Source organism: Elephantulus edwardii, unplaced genomic scaffold, assembly GCF_000299155.1.
Source record: "Elephantulus edwardii isolate Elephantulus edwardi_28Jun2011 unplaced genomic scaffold, EleEdw1.0 scaffold00123, whole genome shotgun sequence".
Lineage (NCBI taxonomy): Eukaryota > Metazoa > Chordata > Mammalia > Macroscelidea > Macroscelididae > Elephantulus > Elephantulus edwardii.
The window spans coordinates 7,833,944-7,842,510 of NW_006399873.1; the positions used below are offsets into that span (position 1 = coordinate 7,833,944).

General features: G+C 35.6%; 1 pseudogene; it reads right to left on the reverse strand.

Moving 5' to 3' along the window:
- Window positions 1–350: 350 nt before the first annotated feature.
- Window positions 351–8,567, reverse strand: part of LOC102875423 — a 77,318-nt pseudogene continuing 69,101 nt past the window's right edge.

Consider the following 8,567-nt stretch of genomic DNA (forward strand, 5'->3'; position numbering starts at 1 on the left):
CTCACATGTTTTAGACCTAAAGTGCAAATAGAAGGCAGCAAGAACATCGCAGATATCATCCCCTAGGTAAGTGGAGTGAGAAAGACTGGAGATCCCAGCCATATTTATGGATCACCATCTGAGCCCCACATCTTTATACAGGTTTCTTCCTGATCATTTTAAGTGAAACTTGCTCCTATTGCTAAGAGTTAGGCCAAGGACATTAGTTACAGTAGAGTATTCCTTTAATGAATACAGACTATATTAAAATAGCAAAGAGGAGGTTGTGCAGATAATCTTTATTCTTTAAATATCAGAAACTTCTTTATTGTATTAGTTGAAGAGTGGGACAAGCTCCACCTCCAATATGCTTAATCCAATAACTTGCTGTTTGCATTAGTGCCAAACAAGGTTCCCATACTTCTGGAATCATCTCCTGGGCTATAGGCTCTAGCCAGCTTTCAAGGATGTTGGAAACCTTTATTTGACAATCTCCATTATAGATCTAAACACCACCAGCTATGTACTCAGGCGAGCAGATCTCTTAATCAATCTGGACATTGATTTCTTTTTTGGTGGCAATTTTGTACATAAGGATAGCGTTTAAAAAACAAAAACAAAACAAAACAAACAAACAAAAAAACAACCCAAAAACAAGTGTTTCTATTTTTTTATTTTCTTTACTATTATTGCAAAAATAGAAGGATACCTAGTAAAACATGTATGAGGGTCCAAAAAAAAAGGGGGGGTGGGATCAGATAGATGAGAACGGGTAGAGGAGAAATCACAGGGTCACACAATTTGGTGAGTGGAGGGAAGGGGTAAAAAAAAATGGAAAATCCATGGGGATCTGAAAAGACACAGTAATTCTGGGCATAGTTCAATGGTGATTCATTTTATAAACCACAATGTATGGGAATAATTATATGAAACATATGAAGGAATTGATTTTTGCACAGCAACTTTTACTAGAGGGAAATCTCATTTTTCTGCAATGAACAATCCATTTGGGGCTCTAGCAACTGGTACAAACTCTGGACGACTAGTTCATCAAGCAGCACTTGGTATTTGGGTGTCTCTTCAACCATTTTGCTGAGTCTTTTTTGCTTCATTTAATATGTCTGTGATCAAGTTATCTCTTGCTCTGAGGACTTTCAGTCCTGTTTGAGTCATCAAATTAGACATTCGATTTTTCTTCTGCTAAATTTGCTTTTCTATTTATTATTATTATTACATTATATATAATTATATACTATTATTCCATAATATTCAGATTCAGGTTTATAAAATATGACCTTTCTTGATGTTGAACTCTTCTTCTGCCTTAACATCTATTTCTTCTGCACTCTCATTGGCTTCTTGTTCAACGAAATCCATTATGTGCTTAATCTTTTTTTTCTTTACATCTGCACCACTGGGGGCTACAATGACAGTATTGCTAGATCAGGAGGAAACAAGTTTCAGTTTAGGTTTAAAGGGATCAGTGGGAGGAATGTGAGGAAAAAACCCAGACTTTTCTACTCTTTTTCATAAAACATCCTATGGAAGTTTAGGTACAGAGCTAGCTTCATTCTTTAAAAAAGTCTATTTTCAAAGGGGTTCACATTAGCTTATATAGGAACTTCATAAGCCTTTTAGGGACACATTTAATACATAACAGGGGTCTTTAAACATAATTTTATTACAAATTAATATACAAAGAATGTATATGAAGTAATTAAAGTGAAAGAAAACATTTAGTTGGAAATCTATGAACTTTAAAGTATATCAAGAAAAGATAGATGTTTAATAATATTTTAATCTCTATGAAGAAAAGTGTAACATCAGGATTGAAGGGAGACTCAGCAGTAACCTGCTTTATGCAGATGACACAACCTTGCTTGCTAAACGTGAGGGGGATTTGAAGTGCTTGTTACAGATCAAGGAATGCAGCCTTCAGTATGAATTGCATCTCAATATTAAGAAAACAGAGATTCTTACCACTGGACCAATAGGCCATTATGATGGATGGAGAGGAGATTGAAACTGTGAACAACTTCATCTTGCTTGTTTCATCCACAATCAACACCTGTGGTACCAGCAGTCAGGAGATAAGGAGACACGTTACACTGGGGAAATCTGCTGTTAGGGATCTGTCCAAATTATTGAGGAGTAATGATGTCAGTTTGAGGACTAAGGTGCATCTAGTTCAAGCCATGATCTTTCCAATTACTTGCTATGCATCTGACAGCTGGACAGTGAATAAAGATGACAGAAATAGAATTTACTCCTTTGAGCTGTGGTGTTAGAGAAGAGCACTGAACATCCCCATGGATGGCCAAAGGAATGCATAGATATATCTTGGAGAAGGTGCAGCCAAAGTGTTCTTTGGAGATATGAGTGATGAAACTTCACCTCACATACTTTGGTCATGTTGCTATGAAGGGCCATTTCTTGGAGAAGGACATGAATCTGGGAATGGTGGAAGTTTGGCGAAGGAGAAGGAGACCCTCATCTAGGTGGTTTGACTTGTTGACTGCTGCAATGGGCTCTTCTTGTGTGTCAGGAAGAATGAAGATGGGACAGGATAGAACAGGGTTCAGATCTTTTTTGTTCATAGGGTCACTATGCACTATGAATGGTACTCGACTCTATAGCACCTCACAACAACAGTTTGTCACAATAAGTTTGTCACTGATCTCAACAACCTTGGCACCAGCGGTCAGGAAATCAAAAGTTGAGTTGCACTGGGGAAATCTACCATAAAATACCTCTCCAGAACGTTAAAAAACAATAATATCAGTTTCAAGATTAAAGTGTACTTGATCCAAGTCATACTCTATTTAACTGCTTGCATCTGAGAACTGGAAAATGAGTTAGGGTGACATAAAAAAATCAATGCTTTTGAGGTGTGGTAGGGGTGAAGAGTATTGAAATTGACTGCCAAGAGAAAAGTTTTGTCTTGGAGAAAGTGAAACCAGATTGAAGAAAGAATTTTGAAACTCCATCTCACATATTTTGGATACTGTGTCAGGAGGGGTCAGACCTTGGAGAAGAACATTACAAACAAATTAAGGTTTGAGAAGGTGAAACCAGGGTTCTGCTTAGGGGCAAGGATGGTAAAACTTCATCCCAAATACTTTGGACGTGTTATTAGAAGGGGGCAGTTCTTGGAAAGAGGAGAAAGTTGGCACAAGAGAGGTAGACCCTGGATGAGATGGATTGACACAGTAATTGTGGCAATAGGATCTAGCAGTCAAGTGCATTTGGTACAGTGGAGTTTACTCAAGATAAGGCAAGATTTAGAGCCATTGTTCATAGGGTCACTATGAGTTCATAGTCTACTCAAAGGCACATAAAACAATAGTCCATATAAAAACTAAATGACCACTATATGTGGATTTCTTTCAAATTTTTTAATGAAATTTTTTCTTTTAATTGTGATTTTAATGAAAGTTTACAGAAGGTTAGATTTTCATTCATTTATTGTTACACATTTTTACAACCTCTCCTTCCATCCTTTACTCCCATTTATTTTTTTTGTTTTGTTTTTTTTAACATTCATTGTTACATAATTACCTCCCTCATCCCCTCTCTCTAGTCCTTTTTGCAATCAATACTTTATTCTGGGATGTTGCTGTATGTATATTCTTAATTATCTTTAATTGGCTTATGCTTATACTTCTTCTAGTTTCTCTATTATAATTGCACAAGCTTTGTAGATTTGTTGCTGTTGAGTACCATAGAGTCAAAACTGACCCCTAGCTAACCCTTGAGTGGGTTTTCAGGACACTGGAGCCAATTGACCAGCCGTCTCTCACAGAGCAATTGGTGGATTCAAACTGAGATCTTCCCGGATTCTAGTGCAGTTTCTTACCACTAGACCACAAGAGCTCCCTAGGAAAGTACAAAATTTTATAATAGGAATTTGGGTAAAATATTGGTTTTTCCATTTGATAACATTTTGATTCACAATATTGGCTTTAATCTGAACAATTAAACAAAACTCTCCATACTTTATTCATTTGTTTATTTCTCCCACTTCCCATTTTATGCCTTCCTATTTTGTAAGTTTTATCCCTGGAATAATGCTGCCATTTTGATATCTTTTTTTATTTTATTTTTTTAAAATTAATTTTAATGAACATTTACAGAGATTTTGGACTTCCATACATTCATTGTTGCATTTTTCTCCCTGGTCACCTCTCCCCCCAGTTTGCACTTCTCTTTGAAAAGTATAGAATCACGCCCCCACCCCCACCCCAAGTACACTCCACTATGCAACCTTCATTCTGGACTCTTGGCATAACAATGATACCCAATCCTATATTGCTTTCAAATAGTTCTATCCCTCATCTGTTCAACGCAGTATACATAATTTATCCAATTTTTCTCAGTATCACCCCAAACCTAATGTCAGTCCTATTTAACAATAGTGGCACCATGCAGCACCTGTCTTTTTGTGACTGAGATATTTCTCTCAGCATAATGTGCTCCAAGGTCACTCATTTTGAATAAAATTGCACGAGTTCCTTATTTTTCAATGCAGCGTAGTATTCCATTGTGTGAATATACCACAGCTTCTCTATCCATTTGTTTGTTGATGGGCACTTGGGTTGTTTCCAACTCTATCTCACCCCAGTAAGAATAGCAAAATTTAACAAAGCAGCAAACATCAAATGCTGGCGAGGTTGTAGAGAAACTGGAACCCTTATTCCAGTTGGTGGGAGAGAAAATTGGTGCATCCACTATAGACGTCTGTATGGCACTCTCTCAAAAAGTTGCAAATAGAAATATCATTTGACCCAGCAATTCCTCTACTGGGAATATACCCTAAAGAAACCATAACTGCCACCCAGGCTGATAATATGCACACCCATGTTTATTGCGGCTTTGTTCACCATAGAAAAGAGTTGGAAACAACCTAAGTGCCCATCAACAAACGAATGGATAGAGAAGGTGTTTTGATCTCTTATTGCTGATTGCTTTGGGGTTTTTGTTTGTTTTAGATTTCTTTTTATTTTGTATTGGTTTAAATACAAAATTCATATATATTGTGTTATATTCACATACGTTCTGTTATATTCACATACATTGTGTTTTATTTACATATATTGGGTTTCACACCTTTCTTCATTCACATTGCATTTCATATGATCATTCCCTTACATTGGTTTATAAAATTAATCACCAATGATCTATGCCCGCCACTATTGCATCTTCATCTTTACAGATCCCTATTGGATCTTTACTAATAGCTCATTATTTTAAGGAGTGCGTACCTCCCTGATGCTATTGTTTCTCTTAATTGTTTTAGTTGTCATTGGTAACTTTGAATCAACTATAACTCATATTGACCCATGATCATCAAATTTGCTCCTTGTACTATTATGTGCCATTCTCATAATTTCTAATACACTTGAATCCTTGTTACATTGACTGGGTTCCTTTACCATTTTGAAAATCTTTCACTCTCTCATTGACCTTTCCTAGCATGATGTCTCTGCCCCTCCTAGCAATATGCCTGAAGAATTTTTTTACAAAGTTTCACCATCTTTAACCCAAAATAGCACCCTGGTTTCACATTCTCAAATGCATGTTTGTTTGTGAGTTTAGCAATCTATGGGATATTTGATACTTTTCTCCAACACCAAAATTCAAAAGTATCAATTCTTTTTCATTCATATTCATTGACCAACTTTCAGGTGTATAGGAAGTACTAGAAAAGACCATGGCTTGATGTAGATGCACCTTGGTCTTTAAACTAGTACCACTGTTCTTCAACTTTGGAGAGGTTCTAGACAGCAGATTTTCCCAATCCAACACTTCTTTTGATCTCTTCAATGCTGTGGCAAGAGTGTTGATTGTGGATCCAAGTAAGATGAAATTGTTGATAACCTTAACCTTTTCTGAGTCTCTCATGATGTTATCTATTGACTGTGTGCTGAGGATTTTGTCATTTTATTTTGAAATTTAAACCATATTGAAGAATGTAATCTTTGATCTTTTTGCAGGAAGCATTTCAAGTCTTACTTTCATTAAGCAGGGTTCTATCACTTGTATAATACAAATTATTGCTAAGTATTCCTCCAATCCTGATGCCTCATTCCTCTTCATAAAGTCCAGCCTCTTGAATGATTTGCTCATTATATAAGTCAAATAGGTATGGAGAATGAATATAGCCCTGATGTACACCTTTTTCCATTTTTAATCATACAGTGTTCCCTTTCTCTTACTTGGGCCAGATATAGGTTTTGGATGGACACTCTAAAGCATTATAAGAGTCTCATTATTATCAATGTTAGCCCTAACTTGTTATCATCCACACAGTTAAATGCCTTTACATATTCAATATAATATATAGGTATATATCTAGTATTATCTGCTTGCAAACGATATCCATTTGACAGCCTTAATACTATCTCTGATGTCATGGACTTCTGCAAATTCAGGTTGAATTTCTGATAGTTCTTTTTATATACTGGTCTAGTCATTATTTTTATAATCATCAATAAGATTTTGTGTGTGATATTAGTGATATTGTTTGACAATGTTCACATTCTGTTGGATCATCTTTTTGGGAATGAGAACAACTAGGATCACTTTCAGTTAGTTAGTAGGTTCCTATCATTTTTTTTTCTAATTAAATATATCTTATATTGGTTTGCACACATATTTTGTATACATTGTGTTTCACACTTTCCTTCATTCACATTGTGTTCTGTAAAATCATTCTCATATACTGTGTTTTCTAAAATTAATTCCTATTAAATTATGGTATTATTACCCTATCTTTTTAAGTCCCTGCTGGATCTTTCCCATTTTCTTTACCCTCTCACTCCACATCTCAAATTATGTGACCCTATTTTTCCCCCTTACCCACCTTCACTTCTCTGCTCCCACCCCTTCTTCCCTTAGACTCATATACGCATCTTTTAGTTATCCTACTTTTACAATAACAGTCTTACGCAGCATTTATGAGACTGAGTTAGTTCACTAAGCATAATGCTATCTAGTGTCTCTAAAATTTTGTATTATTTTTTGAAAACCATAGTTCCAAGTCTTCCCATATCTAAGGGTCAGAGTCTTTAGCATGCCACTGGTATCTATCTGATATAAGCTTAATGATGTTTTGTATTATTTTAGTATTACTCTATATTTTTCTCCAACTCTACCTTGGACGTACTATTTCAGTCTTTTTCTTCTAGTTCTTCTGGTCTCAGGGTCATTAAATCTGATGCTATCAAGTTCTATCAGTGATGTAAACTACTGGAAAGTTTGAGTTTTCTAACTTTTGTTATATATATAGATATGTTGAGGTACTGTAAATATCCTAAAAAATATTGTCTTTGAATTCATGGATATGGGATGTTTTTAATTTATTATTAAATATAGCACAAGTAGTTTTCCTTTGAATGCTTGAGGATGGCAAGTAAGTTACTGGAAAACATATGTTCTTTTTTTCTCTGAATATTATTTATAAATAGTTACTTATTACTCCCCCCTGTTAATTACTCTGACTAGAACAAATACAATGTTGTATATTGTGTTGTTGCTATGAAATTAACTCCAGGCGATCTTTTTCACATAAAACCCAAGCTTTGTCTTATTCACAAACTTTGTCATTAAACCTATTATTGCAGTGTTGCATTTTGTTGTGTACTGTCGAGTCAAATACAGCTCATAGCAGTCCTATGAACAGCTGATCTGAAGCCTGTTCTATTCTGTGCCATCCTCACTACTTCTGACACACTTGAGCCTATTGCTACAGTCACTGTCTTGTTGAAGGTCTTCCTCTCTTTTTCTGACCATCTATCTTTCCATGTATGGTATCTGTTTCCAAGGAATAACATCTTTCATCAACATGCTCAAAATAGGTGAGATGAAGTTTCATCATCTTTGTATCTAAAGAGCATAATGTCTGCACTTTCTCCATTTCTGTTTAGCTTTTGTTTACTTATTTTTGTTGTTGTTTGTTTTTTACAAACAACAACAAAAATAAGTCCATGTGACATTCAGTGTTCTTTTCCAGTATCTTAACTAAAAGACCTCTATTCTTCTGTCAACCTGATTCAGCTTTCAGATGCATGAAAAATGATTTAAAAAAACATGGCTTGGATCAGTTGCACTTTACTCTTCAAATTGACTTCATTGCTCCTCAAGTAGTTTGAACAAGTCCCTGACAGCAGACTTGTCTAATGCAATTCGTCTCCTGATCTCCTCAATGCTGGTCCTGAAGGCAATTATTGTGAATACAAGATGAAATAACTGATAATTTGAATCTTTTTCTCTATCTGCTTGATGTTGCTTATGAGTGATTGATGAGGATTTTTGTCTTCTTGGTGTTTCTTGATGTATAGTATAGTCTTTGATCTTTTTCTATAACTGTTTCATGTTCTCCTCACTTCCAGCAAGCAAGAGGATTTCATCTGCATGGTATAAATTGTTAATAAGTCTTCCTCTAATCCTGATCAGCAGAAAATTGCCGGAAGTCCAGGCTGGGTTTAGAAGGGCACATGGTACTAGAGATATTGTTGCTGATGTTAGATGGATCTTGGCTGAAAGCAAGGAATACGAGAAGAATGTCTATCTGTGTTTCATTGATTATG